This window comes from Myodes glareolus, chromosome 7 (assembly GCF_982192425.1).
Source record: "Myodes glareolus chromosome 7, mMyoGla1.1, whole genome shotgun sequence".
Lineage (NCBI taxonomy): Eukaryota > Metazoa > Chordata > Mammalia > Rodentia > Cricetidae > Myodes > Myodes glareolus.
Window position 1 is genome coordinate 81,231,888 of NC_142032.1, and position 26,592 is coordinate 81,258,479.

General features: G+C 45.9%; 1 protein-coding gene and 1 pseudogene across 3 annotated transcripts in view; one reads left to right on the top strand and one right to left on the bottom strand.

Moving 5' to 3' along the window:
* Positions 1-4,806, bottom strand: part of Tnrc6a (trinucleotide repeat containing adaptor 6A) — a 167,758-nt gene extending 162,952 nt beyond the window's left edge. The window contains exon 1 of one of the 3 annotated variants that reach the window (XM_087908484.1): positions 4,575-4,806. The gene's annotated coding sequence lies outside the window, so the exon portion shown is untranslated. The remainder of the gene's footprint in view (positions 1-4,574) is intronic. The other 2 variants (XM_087908482.1, XM_087908487.1) reach the window with 2 other exon arrangements.
* A 16,664-nt stretch (positions 4,807-21,470) lies between these two features.
* LOC125417184 (sororin pseudogene) lies at positions 21,471-23,430 on the top strand (annotated as a pseudogene).
* The last annotated feature ends 3,162 nt before the right edge of the window (positions 23,431-26,592 follow it).

Consider the following 26,592-nt stretch of genomic DNA (forward strand, 5'->3'; position numbering starts at 1 on the left):
CTCAATCCTAGCACTGAAAAAAAAATGAAAAATTAAAAAAAAAAGTGTAAAGAGGTAGTTAAGAACTTGCATGTATGTAGGGCAGAGTGTGGTGGCCCATAACGTTAATCCCAGCACTCTGGAGGCAGAGGCAGGTGGATCAACATGAGTCCGAGGCCAGCCTTGTTTACAGTGAGTTCTAGGACAGTCAGGGCTACATAGAAAGATTCAGTCTCAAAACAAAACAACAAGCCAGGCAGTGGTGGCACACACCTTTAATCCCAGCACTCTGGAGGCAGAGGCAGGTATTAAAGTTCGAGATCAGCCTGGCCTACAAAGTGAGTTCCAGGCCAGCCAGGACTACACAGAGAAATCTTGTCTTGAAAAACAAAAACAAACAAACAAACAAAAGCCATACAACATCAAGATAAAAAATAACCCCCTCTCAAAAAAATCCAACCAAAAAAATTTATATGTAAAATTATATTATACCTAAGATTTGATCCAAGATAGTCCTGGAGGGGAGGGCTGGCGTGGGGTGAAGAAGATTGCCTAGGAACTTAAAATTATCGAAGGTAATAATAGCTGTGTAAGTTTTACTATATTATTTATATGTATTTGTTTTCAGTTTTGAGTAATAAAATATAAAATACAAACCAGGGGCTAGGAAGAGAGGAGCGCCGGCTAAATCAACACTTGCTTTGAAAGGAGAACAGGGACAGGAGTGTGGGGCTCGGGACTCATTGTCGTGTCTAGCGCAGATTAGCATCAGCTTTTCCTGATGCTAATCAGGAAACCCAGACCCGCATTCCTCAGGCTTCAATGTGCTTATGAATCACCCAAGGTTCTTTCTAAGCCGTGGGTGTGGATACAGAAGGCCTGGGGTGGGCCTGGAAGCCAGAAATGTGCAGGTGGTGCCAGCCGAACTGGTACTCCCAAGAGGCTCCCTGGCAGAACTCATTTTGGGGCTGGGTGTGGTCATGCCTATAATCCCAGCAATCAGAAGGCCGAGGCAGCAGGCTTTCACGTTTTAGGCCAGCCTGGGATGCAGCTCTTTCATTCGCTGTAGCTTCTGTTGCTGTGAGGGCTCCCTCATTCTCCATGGCTCCTTCCTGCTCCTGTTCTTACTCTGGTAGAATTTGCAGCTCACCTTCCATTCATTTCCTTCTAAACCCCTCCCCCCCCCCCCAGGATTATTGAACCTGGCTGTCCTCTACCATCTCCCAATACTTGGTCCCAAGCAGTTAAAAGTTACTGGAGACAAGGGCACAATTTTAAACACATCTCTCCCCTCTCCCTAAGCATTTTGCTCTGCTCTGCAACCCCCACTGCCTGCCTCCATACTCACATCCCCCCTCTTCAAAGTGGCCTGCCTCTAACTACACACTGCCAACTGCATGACTACACGAAGCTGCCTCCTTCCCATCCCTACCCACCCTCACAGCCACGTTCATCTTGCCCCAGGACCTTTCTTTGTGCTGTCCTTGTGTGAAAACAGAAGCATCCTGCATTCTGTCTGGATTAGATTTCACTTTAGGGCAGCTGCTCACAAATCTCCTTGGATTTTCTCAACAATGCGAGGAGACCTTGCTGCGCCACACCCATCTCCTCTCAGACCTCTAGTATTTTTCCCATCACTTCCTCAGACCCTTGTTTGTCCTGAGCATAAAATGGTGTCTCATCATGACAGGTTATCTCTAGGCACAAAACCGCCTTTGTATCACCTCTTGGCTTCAGTTCCTCCCAGTATTACAGAGGCACTACCCAGTTTACTGTGTGTGTGTGTGTGTATGTGTGTGTGTGTGTGTGTGTCTGTTGTATATATGTGTGCTTCCAGGTGTCTGTGCACGTGGGTCATGTTGGGTGTCACATCTTGACCACTCTCCACCTTGAGTTTTGGGACAAGGTCTCTCACTGAGCCTGAAGTGCACCCATTCAGCTAGCCTTACTGGCCAATGAGACTAAAGAATCTACCTGTCTGTATTTCTCCCTGCTATCCCCGAGGGCTGGGGTTATAGGAGCACGTGACCAACCCCAGCTCTTTACACAGGCTCTGGGGATCTGAACTCAGGTCCTCATGCTTATGTGGTGGGCACTTTGCTGACTGAGCCCCCTCCCTGGTCCCAAGCTTAACCACTTGAATTCATGTAGTAAGTCTAGGGGGGAAAAATAGACACAGCATTTTGTAACTTTCCCAATCAAGGGGTGGAGACCCTGGTCCTGACGGTGTAATTGGTTTAGGCCAATGGGGCATCAGCAGCAGGAGTGCAGCGGAGGCAGGAGAACGGCTACAGACCGAGGGTCCCCTTTCTGACTGCTGTTGCGATCCAGCCGTCCCACGTCTCAGACTGGATACGGAGCTACACAGCCTGGACCATTTGTTTGCATTGCTTCTGTTTTATTTTTGACAATGTCACACCCATATACAAGGTATTGTGTTCTTATTTACTCCTTATCTCCCTCCCATTTTTGCTGACCCCTTCTTTTTCCCAGCGCATCCCCCTCCTGCTTCCATGTCTTTTGTGCGCACGTGTGCAGGTCTTATCCATTACAGCTGCTGTGTGTTTACAATTGCGATGGCCATCCCATATTCAGAAGACAGCATGCACAGCACTCCTCCATCCTCCGGCTCATATAATCTCTCCACCCCCTGGGCCTTGGAGGGAGGATACAGATGCCCTCTTTCAGGCAAAGAACTCAGAACCCACTGTTCCCATCATACGATCACCATTTCCAGTCTCTGCATTAACCAAAGTGCATCGTTAGAAGGCCTGATCAGTTTCACCGCCCCTGCCAATCAGCAGTCCCTGCTCGTGGCCTCTACTCCCAGCCAGCCTACTGGCCACCTAGCTGGACAAACCAATGCTGCCAAGCACAGAGTCACTCACACCATCCCAGCCACAATGGCTGACTCCCAGAACAAAGAGCTACAAACCATCCTCGTTTGAGGCCACGGCCTTGGAGGTGGTTTGCCACCCAACGCACTGGTTTGCTTTGTGGGGTTTTCTTCATGCTGCAAATCCAGTTCCCTCTTTTAGGCTTTCGTGGTTGCTCACCAATCCTGGGATGAAACCTAAGACCCCAAGCAAGGTCTACAGAGCCCTTTACAATCCAGAACACCTCAACTGTGGCACAGCCACATCCACGCACCCTGCTCAGCCCACAGGCTTCTCGTTGCTCCTCAAGGGCCTGACTTGGTCACCTAGCCAGGCCTTTGTCCCTGCCTCCCACTCTGGCTGGGAAGAGCTCTTTTGGACCCTTCACCTTGTTGGCTCTGCCTCCTTTCTCAGATAACATCATCACAGAAGCTTCCTTTGACTACACTCCCTTTATCCCCACTTCTCGGCCTGAAATCTGTCTTCTATGTTTTCCTGGTACCTTGCTGGTTTTTTTTTTCTTTGCAAATACCCTGGTTTGAAACAATAGATTGCCTTGTGTAGTGACTTGCCTGATCTGTGTAAGAGCAGGGCATTTTTATTTTGTGCACAAATGTGGCCCCAAACCTGCAAGGGTTACCTGTTGCATGGTAACTGTTGGCTGGTTGTTGTTGTTGTTTGAGGCAGGTTACCATGATGGCTAACTGTGTAGTCATCCCTAGAGAGAAACTGCTGGGGCCCAGATGATCCCACCTGGCATTTATTAGCTGTGTGACCTTAAGTAAGCAAGCTAACTTGTCATTCTGTGCCTCAGTTTCCCCTAAAGGTGACAATTCTCTTTCCATGCTGCTGTGTGGACTGTGCTCTTGTTGTTGTTGTTTCTGGCTGAACAGATGATACCTGCGTGCCTGCAGCCACCCACTTGCTCTGAGCCTACAGACACTGCCACCATGGGATTCACACGGGATTCACATCAGCTTCCCCGAAGGCTAGTTTCTCAGCCAACTCTGCCTCCATCTGCAAAGGTGTGGCTTGAAACTCAGAGCAAGCTCCCCCGTGTGTGGCACCTGAGAATGCCCCTGGGCACTGAACTTTGGCTCTGCTTGCAGCCTTGATGTCTCCCTCAAAGTCAAATGTTTGGGGTCACCGAGACTTGCCTCCCTAATGGCTGTCACCCTGCCTCCTGTCACCTGATGAGCCAGCCTCGGTTTGGCTGGCATCTGGGGGGTTAACAGGCAACCTTCAAACAATCCCAATGGCAACATCATCTGAGGGGGGAAACTATCAAGAAACCTTAGTACATGTCCAATTTCCAAGTCCTTAGGACCTGGCATTTTCATTTCTGGGCAGAAACGACATATAATCTAGGTATCCAGAACAAAAACTAAAAGATTTGTAAATCAAGATGAGGGGTGCAGCGTGGTGGGGGGGGGCGTGAAAAGGGGGCAGGAAAGAACAAGGTGAGAGGTGGGGGGCTTAGAGGAGACAGAAAAGAGTGGTAGGAGACAGACTGGCGACCGCAGGAGACACGCAGTTGCTTGGTCCACCCCAGCAGGACATAGCTTCGCAGGGCAGGGCCCAGAGCTTAGCTCCCCAGAACCGCGGGCGCCCCCCTCCCCCAGCTCCCTTCCACCCTGCGTCGAGAGGGTGTCCTATGCATGCTAATGAGACAGTTGAGGACAGCTTCCCAGATAATTGTTAAAGTGTTCAGCAACTTACCAGGCTGGGAGTCAGAGGACTGCAGAATGATGGGGGGCACGGCTCCTGGGGTGGGGGCAGCACAGGGCCTGATCTCCAGGTACCCGGAGCTCACAGGCTGCCAAACGAAGACGGGTTTTCCATTCGGTCAGGCACCAACGCAAAGGTAGGGAGAGCCAGACCAAAAGGCAAAGGAAAGGAGGGGAACCTGCGTGTGTTTTTGTATTTAAATTGTTTTTGAGCCCACGTAGCCCTGAGAGTCACATGCCGCCTCCAACATCACCGGAGCCATCACATGATACAGGTCCCCCATCATGTGATGAGAAAAAGCTGCCTAACTTCAGACCCCCCCACCCCCACCTCTGCTCACAGACTGACAGACGAAGCGCTTCTGGAAGAGGCCCCCACCCCCAAATCAGTGACAGAGGGAGGGATGCAGATAGGGGAGCCTGAGCCCACGCAAGGCTGATCTTGATGCATTGTTAATGCGCCTCTCTCTCCTAAGCCCTGAGACTTGGAGCAGTGCCAGCCTCATTTGAATTCCAGCCTTGAATAACCAAGTGTTGCCACCGCTGCCCCAGCAAATACAGGGCGCTTGAGCTCACACCATCCTGCCTCGTTCTGGGGAGCCTGAAGACTGCCTCCCCTCCCTACAGCTTCCGAACCTCGTTACCAACTGTGGAGGTGGAAGCGGGGGGGGGGGGGGGGGGTACTGTAGGGGGAGACCTGTAGAAGAAGGAGCCGGCTGCAGTCGAACCTTCTAGTCCTCTTCCCACCCCTCAGCCGCAGTCTGAGTCAGGTGGGGCCGGCTGGCACTCTGATTACAATGTCTCCTTTTATACTTGATTCTGGGACCTCTGTGGGTGGAAACCTTCGTATTCTGTCTGTCTGTCGCTCTCTTCTCATTCCCACTCCCGAATCAAGATACAAACAAATTGTGTTTAAAAATCCGCCGCAGTTTCCTTCCTTTGTGCTCGTTTATTCACACGCTCAGAGCCTCTTTTTTCATATAAGCTCCTTCGCAGGGCGCCTGTTCAGCTTCAGGTTACACGCGCGCGCGCGCGCGCGCACACACACACACACACACACACACACACACACACACACACACGGGTGGGGGTGGGACAGAGGCTGCAGTGTGGAGCTCCAGCCTTGACAGGCATCTTGTCTGTTAGAGGCACCAAAAAACGCAGACAGATGTGGCAGATCCTAAAGCCAGAGCCACACAAACACAGTATGAAAATTCTCTATTGGCCCAGTCTGAACGCGGCTTTTGCTCCCCCAATCCCAACCCTCTGCTTAGCAGAGGAAACTTGCTCTGCTACCCTCCACCCCAATCATCTGCTTTATTTGTTTTTCTCCTCTACTTGAATTTACACATCAATTGGAGATTTCCCCCTCCTCAATGGTGTGAACATCAACCTCTGATTCTCAGCCCTAAGAAACAAGTAAGCAAACAGGTGGGCTACTCTCCTTGGGGGCAGTGTGACTTACTGAACCTCCAGTTCAGGAGGTTGTGAGGAAGACCAGCTGGGCGGGCAGTAACCGTAAAGGCCCCTGAGGAAGGAAGGAGCTTGCTTCCCAGCAGAAGGTTTTCTGTTTTGTTTTGTTTTGTTTTGTTTTTTTCTAGGCAGGGTTTCTCTGTGAAGCTTTGGAGCCTGTCCTAGAACTCGCTCTTTAGCCCAGGTTGGCCTCAAACTCACAGAGATCCTTCTGTCTCTGGGTCCCTAGAGCTGGGTTGAAAGGCATGCGCCACCACCGCCCAAGTTTTTGTCTACACTGTCCTAGATAACGAGAGCGGAGGAGAGGTCTGTGGCTGCCTGTTCTTGTCTCCCTCGATAAGGACAAGGCAGGCTGTTTTCAACAGACCAAAGGCTGCTTTTGGTAGGAGTTGGGGCTGGGTATAGACCTATAGCGTCTTCATGCCTGAATTTGTATGGCTGGCTTCTTCAACATGGAGGACCAAGCCATCATAGAGAAAGTCTGGGTAAATAGAATTGACGTTCTTTTAAATGAGCTCTCAAGAAAGGAAAAAGAAACAGCAGAAAACCAGGGTGCTAGCATGACCATTATCTGGTCCATCTTGAGACTTAGCTCTCGGTGGGAACATGGCGGTCTTAGGGGACAGGGGATATAATTATTAGCAGAAAAAGAAGGTGAAGTCTTGTGTCAGAAGACTTGCATGGTAACTGGAGACCCTTAATTCATTTTCTTGTGTATGTGTGTACACATCTGTGTGTGCCTGCTTGCCTGCTGGTGTGTATGGAGACCAGCGGTTACCACTGGATGCCTTCCTCAATTGCTCCCCATCTTACTTTTTGAACCTATATTTCACAGATAGCAAGGCAAGCTAACCAACATGCCTTAGAGATCTGCCTGTCTCTACCTCCCTAGCTCTGGAATTATAGTTTGTGCTCTCCTAACTGGCTTTTCACATGGCTAAGGGATCTGAACTCAGGTCCTCATGCTTGCTCGGTAGGTACCCTCCCATCTAACACCCAGCACAGAGACTTATACAGTGCTGTGTCTGTAGGACCCAGCCATGACAAGCTCAACACAAGCCTGAGTCTCAGTAGCTGACCCTAAGGCAATACTTGGTTCCCAGAAAGACCACAAACCAAGACCACCCAGGCACCATCCAGGTATTGACCATCCAAAGGAAATTCCTAACATTCCAACCACCTGGTTCTCAGGCCTCCAGACCCCAACTGAGCTCTGCAGCTGGCTTACCTGAATCTCCAGCTTGCTAATAGCAGGCTGTGGGACTTCTCAGCTTCCCCAGCTATAGGAACCTCATGCTGTCCCTGCCCAATATTTTGCCTGAACTGATTGGGGAGTGGGGAGAAGACTTCCAGGATAATTAAGAACAAAGACCTGTTCTTAATTAGGTTTGATGCTTGAACATAAATAACCCAGGGATAACAAAAAGAAGGACTAGGGACTGGAGGGATGGCTCAGTGGTTAGCAGCCCCGGCTGCTTTTCCAGATGACAGGGTTCAGTTCCCACACTACATGGTGGGTTACATACATGGAAAACTCCACTTCCAGAGGGATCTAATGCCTTCTTCTGAAATCCATGGGCATCAGCCATACACACACTGCACAAACATACTTGCAGGCAAAACACTCGTACACATACAATAAAATAAATAAATAAATGTAAAAATATTTTTAATAAGGAATAATCTGGAGGCATATTCATTAAATCCAGGTCCCCCAGAATTCCCTTTGGGTTAAGTGCCTGTTACAAATGTGTTTATCATGCAAAGATAAACATTTTAAAAACTGAAGAACACTGATATACAGAAGAGTGAGAATAGACACATATAAATTTCATATAATCAAAACAATTGCATTGATTGACTATTTTGGGTTTTTTTTGTTGTTTTTTGTTTTTCAAGACAGGGCTTCTCTGTGTAGCTTTGGTGCCTGTCCTGGAACTAGCTCCTATAGACTAGGCTGGTCTCGAACTCAGAGAGATCCGCCTGCCTCTGTCTCTCCATTGCTGGGATTAAAGGAGTGCGCCACAACCGGGCACATTGACTATTTTTTTTAAATGATGCATTTTGCTGAACAGTGGTGGCACACGCCTTTAATCCCAGCACTCAGGAGGCAGAGGCAGGCAGATCTCTGTGAGTTCGAAGTCAGCCTGGTCTACAGAGAGAGTTACAGGACAGGCTCCAAAAACTACAGAGAAAAACCAAAAAAAAAAAAAAAAAAAAAAAGAAGAAGAAGAAGAAGAAAGTGCATTTTTTATTATTAAAAAGTAAAATAACTGGAACAAAACGTGCCCTTCTGCTCGAAGCAGCCGCAACGACAACAAACATCAGAGGAAACAAACGGAGGGGCAGCTCTGAAAGCACTGAGCACGGGGAAGAAGGGACGACTGTGACCCACTGTAACTCTCACCCTGCCCGGGAAGCTGATGAAGCTGAGGGAGAGAGGCACAGGCTGACCTTCAAAGATCTGCAGAGAGCAGCAAACCCCACTCCAAAGGAGCAGAGGGCAGAGCAGGAACAGGAGCATTACCTTAGAAAAAAACATAGATATCAAATCAAGTAGAATCTTCAGAAGCTGCTGCCTCAATTGTGGGACCAAACTAGTCCTGTATTAAATAACGGGTCCAGGAAACCAAAAGGTTTTGGAAGCAAACCTTGAAAGAACTGTAGTGTTCCCAAGCCATTTTATTGCATCTTAAGAAGCGCAAGGGGGCTAAAGGGCAGCTTAGTGATTAAGAGCACTGACTGCCCTCCCCAACCTCAAATGGTTCTATAGAGTGATAGTAATAAAAGCATTAACATAAAAATAGACATGTTGATCAATGGAATGGAACTGAAGACCCAGACATAAGTCCACACACTTATGGACACATGATTTTTGATAAAGGAGCCAGAAATAACACTGGGGAAAAAAAGATAGTGCTGGTCAAACTGGATGGTTGCTTGCAGAAGAATGTAAATAGGTCCACACTTCTCACTCTGTGCAAAACTCAACTCCAAATGGATCAGGAACTCAACATAAGATCAGATACACTGAATATGAAGAGAAAGTTGGGAAATAACCTTGAACTCACTGATATAGAAAAACACTTTCAGTGTAGAACACTGAGAGTACAGGCACTATAAAATAACAATAACAATAACAATAACAATAATAAACAGGACCCCATGAAACTGAAAAGTTTCTGTATGGCAAAGTACACTATCATTCATGCAAAGTGGCAGTGCAGTTATCAATTACACACCTGACAGATGGTTAATATCTAAAATATATAAAGAACTAAAAATAAAAGCTCTCTGGGCATCAAGAAAACAACCAATAAAAAATGGGATACAGATCTAAACAGAGAATTCTCAAAAAATGATACGCAAATGGCCGAGAAACACTTTAAGAAATGTTCAACATCCTTAGTCACCAGTGAAATGCAAACCAAAACTACTTTGAGAATTTCATGCTACACCAGTCAGAATGGCCAAGATCAACAAAACAGAAGACAGACAGTTCATGCTGGCAAGTATGAGAGGAGGGGTAAAAGGGAGACTAAACCCTTGCTGGTGGGAGTACAAACTTGTCCAGCCACTATATAAATTATTGTGGAGGTTCCTCAGGAATCTGGGGATGGCTCTACGTCACGATCCAGCTACACCACCCTTGAACATACACACAAAGAACTCTACGTCCTACTACAGACACTTGCTCAGCCATGCTCATTGCAGCTCTGTTCATAATAAATTGAATAATAAATTGGAAACAACCTAGGGATCCATCAACGGATAAATGGATAAGGAGAATGTGGTACATTTATACAATGTAATATTATGAAATTCTCAAGGAATTAGGTGAAGCTTGAAAAAATCATTCTGAGTGAGGTAACCCAGATCCAAAACTAAAATACGGTATGTATCTGCTTATATGTAGATGTTACGTCTCTGATAAGCAGGCTACAATCTATATAATCACAGAGTTTATGTGTAGAATAAGGGACTGGGGGAAGGGATGCTTCCTAGGAATGGGAAATAGGATAGATGGTTATGGATGGTTATCGGGGGACTGGAATGGGAGGTTCAAATGGGAGGGGGAGGGTGAAGAGAGGGAAGAAATATGGGGGAGACACAGCTAAGATTAAGGGCCATTTGAGTTCCATGTGGAAACCTAATACAGTAGAAGATTCTGAAAATATATACATACATGGAAGACATCTAAATGGAGTCACCAAATAACAAGGGAGACAAAGCTGCAACCAGACATCTCTTGCCATCAAATAAACTTCTAGTACCAGGAATGGGTTACATCTAATCACACTCTTGGCCAAAAGGGCCCCATGGAAACCCCCAAACAACCCAGGCTACTGCTAAGGCTAGTGATTTCTCTCCACGGTCTGATGGTGAGGGCCTGTTGCTGAAGACAATGGCAACATGTAACTCATGGAACATGGAGAAATCAGCCTTCACCCCTACTGACTACTGTTTGAGGTACAGGAAGGTACTCTGCACATGGCCAGAGGAGAAAGGCAAACCCCAACTCAGCTAGAAACATTTCTGTGATCTGCAATGATGACCCGCCTTCAAGATGCAAGGCGCAATAGTGGCACGAAAAGTTGTAGGAGTAACCAACCACTTTCTGGTTGGATTTACAGCCCACTCCATGATATGGAACCCATGCCCAACACTGCTCAGAAGGCCGAGAACCTGAGACTAAATAGGCCATGGACCTAGGGGAAAACCAAATACTATTGTTAAAGGACTATGTAGCAATGAAATGATGGCTAACAGCAGTCTGCTATACACATAGATCAGTGGCTTGCTCAGCTATCAGCAGAGACGCTTTCTTTGGCAGCAGATGGGAACAAATACAGAGGCCCACAACGCAACAAGAGAGTGCAGAGAAGGAGATACTCTAGGATGCTTGGTCCTAAATAGGATGCCTCCATCAAATTCCTTCCCTTGAGACTCAGGGAACTCTGCAGAAAAAGTGTAAGAACCAGTGAGGATGGAACACACCAAGGAAACAAGGTCTTCTAGACACATATATGAACTCACAGATACTGTGGCAGCATGCACAGAGCCTGCCTAGGTCTAAGCCAGATGGGTTTGCAGCACCCAGAGGGTAGGCATAAGCCCCCATCCAAGCTTCTAACCAAGACGCTATCTCCAATTGATTACTGCTTACAAAGCAAATACTAGTTCTTCCTTCCTTCCTTCCTTCCTTCCTTTCTTTCTTTCTTTCTTTCTTTCTTTCTTTCTTTCTTTCTTTCTTTTTTCTTTTTTAGCAAAGTCTCACCACTAGGTGGACAAACCACCCTGAATGCTCAGCGGTAGATAATCTAACGCAAAACAAACTCAGTGGTACTTTTGGAGGTTTTGGTTTGTTTGTTCCATAATGCTTTGTCTGGACTTTATTATTATTATTATTATTATTATTATTATTGTTGTTGTTGTTATTATTATTATGTATACAATATTCTGTCTGTGTGTATGTCTGCAGGCCAGAAGAGGGCACCAGACCTCATTACAGATGGTTGTGAGCAACCACGTGGTTGCCGGGAATTGAACTCAGGACCTTTGGAAGAGCAGGCAATGCTCTTAACCACTGAGCCGTCTCTCCAGCCTGGACTTTTTTTTTTTTTAACCTAACAGGTCTTTTGTTTATATGTTATGGTTTCTAATCTTCTTTTATGGGTTTCTGTGTGTGTAAACATGTTTGTCTCTGCTTCTGCATATGTTTCTTATACTTTTTCTGTAGTTCATCTTCCCCCTGTTTGCTTATTTTGTCCTGTTCTTGTTTGTTTGTTTTGGTTTGGTTTTTGAGACAGGGTTTTTCTATACAGCCCCTGGCTGTCGCTCTGTAGACCAGGCTAGCCTCTAACTCATAGAGATCCACCTGCCTCTGCCTCCCAAGTTCTAGGATTACAGGTATGTGCCACTACCCACCTGATTTGTTTGTTTGTTTTTATTTATATTATTTCATTAATTTTTTGATGTCTGTTTTCTAATGAGGGAGAGCAACACAGGGTATGGATTTTGGGTGGGAGGGAGGTAGAAGATCTGGGAGGAGTTGGGGCAGCGGAACCATAATCTGAATATATTGTATGAAAAAAAATCCATTTCCAAATTTAAAAAAAGCACTGGCTGCTCTTGCAGAGGCCTTGGGTTTGATTCCCAGCACCCACATGGTGACTCACAACCATCCATAATCCAGGGGGTCTACTACCCTCGTCTGAACTCCAAGGGCACCAGGCACACACATAGTATGCACATGCATATATGCAGGCAGAATACTCATACACACTGAAAGAAAAAGAAGAAGGAAAAATTTATAGGGACTAGGTAGGGCCAGGGCTCTGCTGGTACATTGCTTACCAAGAATATGCAAAATTCTGGGTTCCGTCTTCAGCATTGCATAAACTAACCCGTGGTAGTGGCACATACCAATAACCTTGGTTTGAGATTAGAGGCAGGGGGATCAGAAGTTTAAAGTTATCTTCTGATGATCCCAAGTGCATTTGAGGCCACCCCGGGGTCCAGGAGAGATTTTTCCTCACAATAACAACAAAACAAAACCCAAGGTTTCATCAGAGCAAAATGGAAAATGCCTACCGTATAATCTCAAGTACAGGCAAGAAGGCTGAAAACGAGGTCTGGGGGTGCTGCCAGGGCAGGTGGCAGAGTGCCACACTTCCCAGGTTGCTGACCTGGGTCACCGAAGGAATTCTGGGCCAGCCTAGATCCCAAAGTGAAACCCTGTCTCAAAAAACAAACAAACAAAATAAGAAAAAGGAACCCCTCAGCAACAAAGAAGTAGAAGCAAAGGCAGAAAGGACTGTAAGAGAGCAAAGGACAGCACCTGACGGAGGACACACAGAGAGAAAGGAAGGCTGAGAAGCAGAGAAAGCATTTGTGAACCTAGCAACCGAGCCCAGGTGTAACTGGAGACATTTCAAGAAGGAGGAGGGTGGAGAAAATATGGTAATAAATTAAACCTGAAAATCTTCCAAATTTCCGATGTAAAAGAGACACACAGGCTTAAACGACTCAACAAACAGCAAGCACAGGAGACAAAACAAAAATTAGCACCTACAGCACCCAAAGCAGCTGCATGATGATGCAGGCCCGGAACCCCAGCATTTGGCAAGGCCAGCCGGGGCTGCGTAAGAGAATTCTAGGGTATTCACAGTTATTAGGCCTTGTCTCTGAGGGGTGGGGGCAGGGCCTCATGGGGGGAGAGACAGAGGTCGTTTTCTCACGGTGGTCATAATAAAAGAAGGCTAGCTGGGGCTGGGAGCGCTTGGGAGGTGAAACCGGCAAATCTCTGTGATTCAAGGCTAGCTTAGACTACATAGTGAGTTCTAGGCCAGCCAGGGCTATAAGGTCCTGTCTGAAAACAAAACAAAAAAACAAGCAAGACCCAGGCAATACCAAGTGTTGGTTGTAAGAATTAGAGGAAGTGGAACACACACCTCTAATTGACCCAGTTCATTCTGAACACACGTATTTACCGAGATGAAATGGAAGCATGTTTATGCCCGTTTATACAGGAGAGCTCATAGCAGCTTCATTCCCAGAGGAAAAGGCATAATACCCCAAATGTCCATCATCTGATGACTGGATCAACAGGATGTGAAATTGTAGAAAGCAATTAAATAATGATGCATGCGTCAGCACAGATGAACCTTGAGAAAACTGTTTTAAGTCAGCAAAAATGCATGTTGTGTAAATGTCTTTATGTGACATTGTCAGAGCAGGCAAACCGTGGCTTAGGAGTTGTGTAGGGCCAGGGTATGGGGTGGGCAGGATGAAGAGCAGGGGGAACGAGAGGGAGAGGCTTTCCTTTGGAGATCAATAGACTAGAAATCTGAACACTAATATAGAAATATTAATGTAAACACAAGTTGGTATCATCAAATCATTAAATATTGTAAGCCTTTAACCAGGTTCGGGAGGTGACTGACCTATATTAGGAATGACAGGTGTCGTTACTCCAGACTAAGGTAGTAGAACTGATCATCAGAGAACACAGTAGAATGGATGATTTTATGCTAACAAATTTGATAACTTAGATGAAGCAGGCAAGCTCCTAAAGAGACAAACAGTAACTCTCCCTAAAGGATAGGTAGCCCTGGGGGCCAGCAGGATACCTTCCTTAGCAGGTCAGGGAGTTTGTGGCCAAGCCTAAGGTTCTGAGTTCAATCCTGGGGATCTACCTGATAAAATGAGAGAAGTGACTTCCACAAGTTACCCTCTGATCTCCACAAGTGTGTCATGGTACACACACTTACACCTACACCCACAATATATAAGCACACAGATAGAAAGAATGGACAGCCAGCATAATTTGCATGTATTAAAGAAGTTCAGACTGTGGTTCAAATCTTTTCAGCCAGGAAAACCTAAGCGCTAGACAACCTCACTGAGGAATTCCAGGAAATTTCTAAGGAAGAACTATTTCTTCTTCTAAATGGGCTCTCCCAGAGAGCTAGAGAAAGAACTCCCTGAGTCCCTGTGTGAAGACACCATCCCTGTTAGAAATCCAGTAGAGACAAAACACAGATCAAAATCCCTGTTGAACTCAGTGGGGAAAAAACTTAATAAAATTTTAGCAAATTGAATCTAGCAATACATAGACAGACTACACAAAATGGCCATGTGGGATTTGTGCCAGCAAATAGGGCTGACTTGGCATTCGAACAGTGTAATTCATCCAGTATGCAGACAGGACAAGCCCTGTGGAGAGCTCGGTGCACAGGACAGAGACGATCTGACAAAGCCAATGTTCACTTCTTTGTTTGAGTTTTTTCTTAAGCGGTTGTATGCTTCCACCCACAGGTGTGACTGCAGGCATGTGTTGGTGACCAAAGAGGCCAAAGGAAGCATCAGCTCCAATGGAACTGGAGTTGCAGATGGTCGTGTGTTGTGGGGTTTCGTACACTGTGTAAAAATGCATGGCTGTGATTGGTGTAACAGAAAGCCGAATGGGCAATAGTTAGGCGGGAGAGATAGGCAGGACTTCTGGAGACAGAAGAAGGCAGAGTCACCAGTCAGCATGAGCAGCATGGAGAGACGAGGTAACGAGCTATGACACGGAACGTAGATTAAAAGAAATGGGTTAGCTCAGCTAAGGCTGAGCTTTCCTGATTAACAATGAGTCTCAGTGTCATGTCACACAGCGGTCTGATGAGAAACTATTACAGTTAGGATCCACCATGTGGGTGCTGGGAACTGAACGCTCATCCTCTGGAAGAGCAACAAGGAGGCGTCCTCACATGATAGGGGGTGTTTATTAAAAGGTCTTACTAATATTTTAACTACTGCCCGGGCCCCACTGCCCCAAAGTCAGCACCCTGTGGCTCAGGTTGAGGCCTGGTGGAATTTCCAGGCCTGCTGGCACCTGCTCTACTGCTGCCACCAAATGTAGTTTTTAACTAAGTCTCTATCATTCTATTTACTAATAAAGACTCAGGAGTCAGATGTTGGGGTGAAAATCTGCTGGCTCAGAGAGGCTGAGAAGCAACCAGCTGACCTTCCTTTTTGTCTGAAGATCAAGCAAGAGAATCTCTCCAGACATCCCCAACCAAAAAGACCAAGAAACTCCAAGTTCCTCCCTACTCCTGCCTGTGTGTCTCTCTGTCTGTCTTACTGGCTCCTCTGTACTCTCTGTGGCTAATTCCTGTCAGCTAGTTGCTGGCTCCGCCCCCTGATCCAAGGCTGATTTTAGTAACACAGTCTCCGGTTTCACAGTGTGACCAAATATCCCAGCACAGTCTACAGTCAAACTGTACGCAGTGGCGAAGTCTGAAAACTTTTCTCCTACATCAGAACCTAACAAGGAGGTGTGGTCTCATCACAGCCACTCAACATCATTCTAGCTTAGGCACAGGAAAAAACTACTTTTTAAAAATATTCATTCATTTATTATGTGTGCAATATTCTGTCTGTGTGTATGCCTTCAGACCAGAAGAGGGCACCAGACCTCATTACAGATGGTTGTGAGCCACCATGTGTTTGCTGGGATTTGAACGCAGGACCTTCAGAAGAGCAGGCAATGCTCTTAACCGCTGAGCCATGTCTCTAGCCTCGAAAAAACTATTTTTACAAAAACTGTATTTCATCTATCTCTCTACCTATCATCTATGTATGTATGTATATGCCTGTCTATAAGTACATGAGAGATCCCTAATGAAAGAAACTGGAGTCAACAGGTGAGTTTAGTATTGTTTTAGGATCCCAGAACCCTGTTTCCTCACACTGGTGACAAATCAGATATTAAAAAGTTAACAAATACAGTGTGTGGTGCTTTGACGAGGAATGGTATTCGTGGGGCTCATATAGTTGAATGTTTGGTTCCCAGTTGGTGGGCTATTCAGGAAGGATTAGGAGATGTGACCCTGCAGGAAATGTATCAACAGGTATGAACTTTATGGTTTTTCGAAGGTGCGTGCAGACCCAGCCTTCCTCTCTCCCTCTGCCTCCCACCTGTAGATTAGCTGTGATCTCTCAGCTACTGCTCCAGTACGATGCCTGTCTGCTGCTGCCACATTCCCCGCCAGAATGGCCATGCGCTCACCTCCAAAGCTGTAAGCAAGTTCCAACTAAATGGTTTACAAGCTGCCGTGGTCATGGTGTCTCTTCACAGCACCTTAGTCACTAAGGAACTTGGAAAACGTGAGAATAAAGCGACGAAAACAGTCAGCTTCTTTTCTGTGGGAACCCAGCAAACACTACTGAGCTTCAAGGGGATTCGCACAAACGAAAGCTTTAATGTATTAGATGCTCACTCCCACCTAATCAACGGATTGGCTCAATGCAATACCAGTTAAAGATCCAGGCTGGGGGTGGTGGCCTCCTTCTGCTCCTCTTCCTGTTTCTTTTTGTTTTGTTTTTCGAGACATGGTCTGTGTCTTAGTGTTTCTATTGCTGTGAGGAAACACCTTGCCCAAAAACCAAGTTGGGGAGGAAAGGGTTTATTAGGCACTGCTGTGCATCACGGAAGGAAATCAGGACAGGAACTCAAGCAGGGCAGGATCTTGGAGGGCAGGAGCTGATGCAGAGGCTGCAGAAGGGAACTGCTTACTGGCTTGCTTCCCCTGGCTTGCTCAGGCTGCTTTCTTATAGAAGGCAGGACCACCAGTCCAGGACTGGTGCCACCCACAATGAGCTGGGCCCTCCTCCATTGATCACTAATTACAGCTGGAGACATTTCCTGAACTGAGGCTCCTTCCTCTCTGATGACTCTAGCTGGTGTCAAGTTGACACACAAAACCAGCCAGCACAACTGACCCCTTGTGAACCCGACACACAAACCCATCACTATTCAGCCACAACCCTTCCTTTTTTAAAATTCATCCCCAAGATCTTAGATAGCTTTAAAAGTTCCACAGCCTTTACAGATTCAAAGACATTAAAACCTTAGTCCCTTCAAATTAGCCAGTCTCCTTTAAAATCCAAAGTCAAAGAAAACTCCAACTGTCCAATATCTGGGTTCCACTCACGATCTTCTGGGTTCCTGCAAAGGCTCTGGGTCACTTCTCTGGCTCCTCCCTCTGCGGCACACACAGCTTGTCGCCTAAGCTCTGGCTGGCTCCCCTCCACTGCTGCTGCTGTTCATGCTGGTCATTCCATGGTACTGGCTTCTCCAAAATACTGGGTTCATTCTCTACAACAGGGCTGCACTTTCACCAATAGCCTCTCACAGGCTCTCCTCACAGTGCTAAGCATCAACTTCTTTGCACGAGCCCTTTAGTCCTAGGCCTTCAACTGCCACTGAGGCTGCACCTTGTCTAATGGCCTCTCTCGGCTCCCACAGTGCCAAGCCTCAGCTGCTTTCCATGATCCCTTCATGTGTTCAAAACCAGTGCCATCTTGATGACACTTACACATTATTACCAAGTCGGGGTTCCAGCACGAGGTACAACCTTGGCCACCTCTGGAACACAGTTCTCTGTGCTCTCAGGAAACATTTTCCCGATTTCACCTCGGTGATACTGTTTTTTCTTTTTTTTTTTAAAAAAAATTTATTTATTTATTATGTATACAACATTCTGTCTGCGTGTATGCCTGCAGGCCAGAAGAGAGCACCAGACCTCATTACAGATGGTTGTGAGCCACCATGTGGTTGCTGGGAATTGAACTCAGGACCTTTGGAAGAGCAGGCAATGCTCTTAACCACTGAGCCATCTCTCTAGCCCGTCTCGTCTTAATCACTGCTTTATTTCTTTTCTCCAGCCAACCAGCACCAAGTATCCCGACGAAGCAAATTTGTGCTTTAATAGTTCTGGTGTCTTGCTAATCACAGCTGTTGCTTCTGTCCCAGCTAACCAGAACCTCAGGATCTTAATTCAAAATGACAAATGGTCCTGATAGAGTCTTTAAACTTCCATCTGAAACTTTGTAAGCCAGGCCTCCATCCTCTGCACTTCTCTTAATGTTCTTATCTTCCATGTTTCCACAGGACGTTCCACTGAGGTCTCAACACTCGATGGTTTTTCTTTTTTTTTTTAATATTTATTTATTTATTATGTATACAATATTTTTGTCTGTGTGTATGTCTGCAGGCCAGAAGAGGGCATCAGATCTCATTTCAGATGGTTGTGAGCCACCATGTGGCTGCTGGGAATTGAACTCAGGACCTTTGGAAGAGCAGGCAATGCTCTTAACCACTGAGCCATCTCTCCAGCCCTCGATGGTTTTTCCTAGCTCCAAGTTCCAAAGTCCCTCCACAGTCCTCTCCAAAACAGGGTCAGGTCTGCCACAGCAATACCCCACTGGTACAAATTTGTCTTAGTTAGGGTTTCTATTGCTGTAATGAAGCACCATGACCAAAAAACAAGCTGGGGAGGAAAGGGTTTGTTTGGCTCACACTTTAGCATTGCTGTTGTTTATCACAGAAGGAATCAGGACAGGAACTCAAACAGGGCAGGATCCTGCAGGCAGGAGCTGATTTAGAGGCCATAGAGGGGTGCTGCTTATTGGCTTGCTTCCCATGGCTTGCTCAGGCCACCTTCTTATAGAACCCAGGATCATAGCCCAGAGATGGCACCCATGTAATGGTCTGAGCCTTCCCCCATTGATCACTGACTGAGAAAATGCTTTACAGCTGGCTATCATGAAGGCACTTCCTCAACTGAGGCTTCTTCCTCTTTGATGACTCTAGTTGGTGTAGACTTACGATGTAGACTAGGCTGGCCTCAAAGTCACAGAGATCTGCCCACCTTTGCATCCCTTGTGCTAGAGGGAAGGGCATCTTTCATACATAGCTGTCTGTCTTCTTTTCAATTGAAAAATTGAGCACTTTTACAAAAGTGGAAATAAACCAAACATTCATCAAGAGATGAATCAAGGTAAGCTAATGTGGTATAAATATACAGCGACTATTATTTAACTTTCAAAAGGAAGGTAATCCTGACAGCATGCATATGTGATAAACTTGAAGACATTATTATAAAGTGAAGTAAGTCAGTTACAAGGAGATAAAGAAGGTCCTACTTAAATGAGGTAGCTAAATGTTGATTTCCAGGAGTTTGGAGGTGGTGGGGGGAGCATAATTCTTTAATGGGAAGAGAGTTTCACTGGGAACAAGGAAGTTCTGAAGTTCAGTGTAGTCTATCCATGTATGTCAGTGTGAATGTTTTTTCAATATTTACTTTTATTTGTGTATATGTTCCCATGTGTGTGTTCAATTCCCTCAGAGGCCAGAAGAGGGAGTCCTGGAACTGGATTTACAGATGGTTGGGAGTTGGCAGACATGGGTGTTGGGTACTGAACTCAGGTCCTCTGAAACAGCAGCGAGCTCTTTCAACCACTGAGCCATCTCTCCATCTTCCCGTGTGAATGTTCAGAAAAACCACTGTGACAGGCAATCTAAAAATAACTAATATGAGAAATCCTTTGTTATACAAATTGCAGTCAAAATATTGAGACATCAATTCTAAAGTTCATAGAAAAGTAAAGGATGTGGAAACTAAGAATAAAACTTTCAATAAAACTACTTTTGGAGGATAAAAGAATCAATATATCACAGTGCAAATGCAGAGACATGAAAAATAATGGGGCCAGAGAGTTCACAGAGAGACTGAATGGTCAACAACAAAAGGGGTACCACAACAGGTATAGTAGGGTCTTTAAAGCAAATGGCAACAGAACAGTTAATTTCCATAGGCCAAAGGAGAACTCTGACAGGACATTGAGTTACTCTCATAAACGTTAACTCAAAAAGAATCATCCGACACTTTCAGGCTCATTTTATGAGAACAGCATGATCTTGATACCAAAACCAAATAGCAGTGGTCCAGAAAACCAGAAACCAGTTTCTCTATAGAAGGGAAAATACCAGCAAACTGAATTCAGTAACACGGAAAAAGCTATACACAAATGGGATTTAGCCCAGAAATGTAGTTAGATTAACATAAGAAAGCAAATGAATACAATATGCTCTGCTAGCAAAATAAGGATAAAACCCTCATGACCATGTTGAAACCTGCAAGAAAAGCCTTTGATTGAATCCAACATCATTCCATAATGCAAATACTTAGTAAATAAAGAGTAGAAAGTATTATTTTTCTAAAATTTTATTTTTATGTTGATGTGTATGAGCATTTTGTCTGCATGTATATCTGTGCCCCATTTGTTCATGTCTCTTGGGACTGGAGTTAGGGAGGGGGTGAGTCACCATGTGTGTGCTGGAGTTGAACCTAGGTCCCCAAAACTGCGGAGATGGGGACCTTTAACCTTAGAAAAGCTTTTATAAGGAAAAATCCTGTAGTGTTCAGGGACATTGACAGACAGATGGTCAGTCAGAAGAGGGATCTGTTGCCAAGGGTGACTATCTGAGCTGGATCTCTGGGACCCACATGATAGAAAGAGAGAACTGACTTTTGAAAATTTTCCTTGGATTCACCATGTGAGCTCAGGGCACGTGTGTGCACACACGTGAGCATACACACACACACAAATTTTCTTTTACATAATTTACTTGAGTTTATTTTATGTGCGTTGGTGTGAATGTGTCAGATCCCTTGGAACTGGACTTACAGACAGCTGTGAACTGCCATGTGGGTGCTGGGAATTGAACCCAGCTCCTCTGGAAGAACAGCCAGTGCTCTTAACCACTGAGCCATCTCTCCAGAACCACGAAATTTTTAAAAGCTAAAAGTAAAATGAAACTTTAAAAGCCACTCGATTTACAATGGTATCAAAAATAAAATCTCAGCTATTGTTTTTCCAGAAATAGACAAAGTGAGCCTAAAATTTTATTGAAATGGGAGGGACTGAGAATAACCAAAATAATCTTTAAAATGTTTTAAAACACTGGCTGGAGAGGTGGCTCAGTGGTCAGAACACTGACTGGAGGGATGGCTCAGTGGTCAGAACACTGACTGGGGGGATGGCTCAGCGGTCAGAACCCTGGCTGGAGAGATGGCTCAACGGCAGGAACACTGGCTGCTCTAGCAAGGGGACTTATACTTAGTTCCTGCTCACACAACCTACTGTAACTCCTATTCTAGAGGACATGTCGCCCTCTTCTGGCATCCTCAGGCACTGCATACATGTGACATGCACGCAGGCAGGCAAAACACCCATACACATAAAACGTCTTAAAAAATAGATAAATCGGGCTACTGTGATGGAGACTGGGCCTGATTATAGGCATGTCGGAGCGGTGAACGCGGTCCGGAGGGGCCGCCCAGTGGTCTGGCCCCAGAACTCCGTTTACTAAGTCTTCAAAGAGGTCCCGGGGGAAATCTGGCTCAGATCTTCCAAACATCTTTCCTGAAATTTGGCCGAAGACACCCCATGAGGCTCCAGTCAGAAAGACCATCTCCTGGAAGATCGTCGCTCATGCAGTAGAGGTCCCAGCCGTCCACACACTTCGAAGGAGTCTTAGGATCTCTTTTATTTGGGTAAAAGAAAACAGCCCTCCTCTCAAGGTCCCTACTAAAAATCCCTTCAAAACTTGTAGTGTCCCTGGTACCCCCACCAGCACTCCAGGGAGGGAGAGCTGGACCCCAGAGACTTGGAAATGTCCCAGAACATCAGTCGACTCTGGAGAGCCCCAGTTCTGCCTCAACCTCCACTCCTAGCCACCGATCCTTCTTTGGCTTTGAGGGACCTGAGAAGACTTTCCTAGAGTCTCACCTGTTGTGTGTTCGAAGTTAATTGTAGTCCCCAAAGTACCTGTGAAGCCCTGGGTTCCAGATACGCTCCCTGATATCTCTCCTCAAGTGTGAAAGAGAAACCAAAGAAGAAGGTGCCGGAGATCCTGCAGTCGGAGCTGGATGAGTGGGCTGGGGCCGTGAATGCTGAGTTCGAAGCTGCTGAACAGTTTGATCTTCTGATTGAATGAGATAAAGTGGGGGTACATTACACTTGGCCAGACTCTCCCCTCTTCCTCCCTGTACATATTGCCCTTTGAGTAGAACAGGACTTGTAGGGTCCTCTTTATTGGCCTTGTTATCCAGAAAGGTGTTGCTGGCCCCTTGTCATTCATATTGTGACTAGTTACCCTGGGTGGTCTCCCGCCGCAGTGTTGGAGATGAGAAGCCACTTCTGACAGAGCTGGCACTGTCAGAAACAGGTTCAGCCGTGAACTGTCTCTCTGGTGAAGAGGTTCTGTAGAGTTTGATAGGGAGCTCACAGGCAGGGAAGACCGTTAAAACCTTGCGGAAGAGTCTGGACATGGAGTCTGGATACTAAAGTCAGAAGGAGTCATAGTTGGTTTTTTTTTTAAACACATTAAATGTTTAAATGAATAGGAACACTATTAAATGAATAGGAACTGTTCATTTCTGTGTTCTGCTGTTGACACGAATGTGGTAGTGATGCTTAGAGCACAGTGCACATACTTCATGGTGTGCACATGGTGTGGGCTCCAGATGCCACCAACTCAAGGTTTGTGGTCTCTGATCCTCCTTTCCTCACCCACATCTCTTCAAAATGAGCTGCACAGTCTTGGCTCTAGGATGTGGCTTTTTGCAGCCACACTTAGAAAGCTCTGGATGTTATCTCTCATGAGCCAGACAGCTGCAATACCGGAGGCTGTGAGCTTGACAATTACACTCTCACATGAGACCGTTCCCAGAGCTGCTGGGAACCAAATGGGAACCAAAATGGATGTCTCACGGTCTCTCTCTGTGGAACTGTTTCCGGCCTACCACCTCCTCTCTATGGTAGAAGGTACAAAGGCCATTGGGTTCCCATTAGCAAGTTCCTGGGAGGAGAAATTGTGGGGATGAGAACTGTGAGCAAGCACACTGTTACACCAGGATGGTTTTGGGTGGAGCACACCTGAAGACTTTGTCCTCATTGGTTCCTGTGGATCCTGAGCAGGACCCTGCTGGTTGCTGTCATCACTACAAACCTGTCTGCCTTTGAGGAACTAATGTACAGCCCAAGGGGAAAGGTTTAATGTCAAATAAACTTTTAAATAATTTCTTTTAAAAAAGATAAATCTTTTAAAAATTTAAGAACCCCCGTGTGGCAGTGGTATAATGCCTTTAATCCCATCACCCAGCACTCGGGAGGCAGAGCAGGCAGATCTCTGCTTACAGAGTGAGTTCCAGGACAGCTAGAGCTGTTACACAGAGAAATCTTGTCTCCAAAATCACAACAAAATGAAACAAAAATCTAAGAACAAAGTTGGAGAATTTAAATTTCCTAACTTGAAAACATTCCATAAAAAAAACAATGGTACTGGTATATTGATAAATATCTGTGAATATATATGCGCATCATGTTATTTAATCTGTCTATCTATGTAAGTTAACGGAATAAAATTGAGAATCCAGGCATAAATCTTTACTTCAATTATCAGGCAATTGTGGAAAAGGTGCCGAGCTTCAGCGGGGCACATACTAGTTCTTCAGCAGGTGGTTCGGGACATGAAACAATCACATGCAGACATCGGAACAGGGCTGGAGAGATGGCTCAGCAGTTAGAGCCCTTGCTGCTCTTACAGAGGGCCTGAGTTCAGTTCCCAGCACCCACATGACAGCTCACAACTCTATGCAACGCCAGTCCCAGGGAATCAGACACCCTCTTCTGACCTCTGCTGACACCCACACACGTAGCCAAACCTCCCATGCAGATATAATACATAAATCTAAAGATAGTCTTTTAAATTTGTTGTTCTTTTTTTTTTAAGATTTATTTATTATGTACACAACATTCTGCCTCCATGTATGGCTGCACGCCAGAAGAGGGCGCCAGATCTCATGACAGATGGTTGTGAGCCACCATGTGGTTGCTGGGAATTGAACTCAGGACCTTTGGAAGAGCAGCCAGTGCTCTTAACCACCGAGCCATCTCTCCAGCCCCTAGTCTTTTAAATTTGACCCCCATTTCCTATCTGAAAAAAAAAAAAAACCACCAAAATGCATTATGGATGTCAATGTGCAAGCAAAGTATTGGGTGTTTTCGTCAGAAAGTGCGGAGTAGAGCTTCACGGTCTCGGCTCAGTTGATGGAGTTTAATGTATGAGACCAAAGTGTTAGTGATCAAAGACAAACTAAATATATTGGACATCATCCGAATTAAAAGCGTTTGTGGGTTGAAAGATAACACACGGGAAGGCAAGCCAGAATGGTGAAAATACTTGTAAACCAAGTATGTGAGAGGAGACTTTCATCCACACTATGTGGATTCGGGCCAAATAGGATCAAGTCCAATAAAACTGGAGGGAAGCTTGGCGCAGCACCAAGGGCCGATGATTCCAGTTACTCAGAGGCTGAAGCAGGAGGAGCCTTTGAGCCAAGAGTTCAAACCCACTGAAGTAACCTAGTGAAACCTCACCGAAAAATAAAGCAAACAAGCAAAACTGAGCATGATGGCTGAGGCAGGAGAATTGCCACATGTAGAAGTCTTTATCCCACCAGTCAGCTCCCAAATCACAACCTGGAGACTTATTTAATTATGATAGGTTGGCAGATACCTTAGGCTTGTTTCTAACTAACTCTTATAGCTTAAATTAACCCATATCTTTTAATTTACATTCTTTTATGCTATTCTGTTACCTTTGCTTTGTAATGTTCACAAGTTGCTGCTTGTGTCTGGCTAGCAACTCTGCCTCTTTCCCAGAGTTCTCTCTGACCTGAAAATCCTGCTTAGCTATTGGCCATTTAGCGTTTTATGAACCCAGTCCCAGTGACATATCTTCACACAGTTTAAAGGGATATTCCACAACAACTGCAAGCTCAAAGCTAATCCAGGCTCCATGGTGAATGCAGACCAGCTTCGACTAGCAGAAATCCTGTCTCGGAAACAAAAACAAAAATACCAATCAAACAAACAACGCTCCCTCAAGAAACCAAACAAAAACGGCAAGACATTAAATACGATTTCCTTCAAATACGCAAACAGGCAATACACATGGGGATTATGGTTTTGGTTTTCATTCGTTAGGAAGACACAAATCAAAACTAGGAGGTACCGCTTTCCCTACTAGGAGGGCTGTGTTTAAGGTGCCTGTGTGAAGAAGCCAGAGAATGCAGAACAAGGTGCTGATGAGAGCGAGAGGGGTAAAGGTGATTGACAGCCAGATGGTGAAGGGAATCTGGGAAGAAGCTAAGTAGACAGGCCATGTGAAGAGGTGAATTGTAAGCTGGTGTTGGGGGAGATTTGCAATGTCCAGAGAAATGAGCTGAGCTGGCAGAGACCCACGGTGAGGAGACAGATGAGCCCACGTGACTGACTGTCTTGGTCAGTGTTCTATTGCTATAGAGAGACACGATGACCACAGCAACTCTTTCATAAAGGAAACCAGTTAAGTGGGGCTGCCTTACAGCTTCAGAGGTTTAGTCCGTTATCATCACGGAGAGACATGGTGGCCTGCAGGCAGACATGGTGCTGGAGAAGGCGCTGAGAGTGCTACATCTTGACCCACAGCCACAGAAGCAACTGTATCACTGGGCATAGCTTGAGTATAGAAGACCCCCAACCGTCCCCCTACAGCGACACACTTCCTTCAACAAGGCCACGCCTCCTAATAGTGCCATTCCCTATGGGGGTCATTTTTTTTCAGACCACCACAGTGATGGAGCTGAGCCTGAAACGTTTGAACTGCTGATGAAGTCTTTAAAAGAAGACAAAGGGGCTGGAGGCCTGTCTCTGCAATGAAGAGTCGTTCAGGCAGACGGCTGAGTTCAATTCTCAGCTCCCGCTCAGGAGCTCACAGCCATCCAATTCCAGGGCACCTGGTGCCCTCTTCTGGTTGAACTTGGTGCACATATATATAACACACACAAACACATATAAAATAAGGCAAATAACTCTTTTTTAAAGACAGCAAACACGAGGAAGAAATAAAGATTTGAAGCCAAGGAGGCAGAGACCAGTATGGAATTAACTGACAGAGGGGTAGCCAAATTAGAAAAGAAGATTGATAACTTGGAAGATAGGCGGAAGTAGGCCAAAAAGGAACACTGCTGTGCACTGGGGCTGCTGAGCCAGACTCTGCAGACCAGAGCTCCCCAGTCCTGCCCTGGTCCTCCGTCTACCGCTGACCGTGCTGGAGGCCGGCTGCTGCAACTGATCTCTAAGCTCCCTTTCCTGCA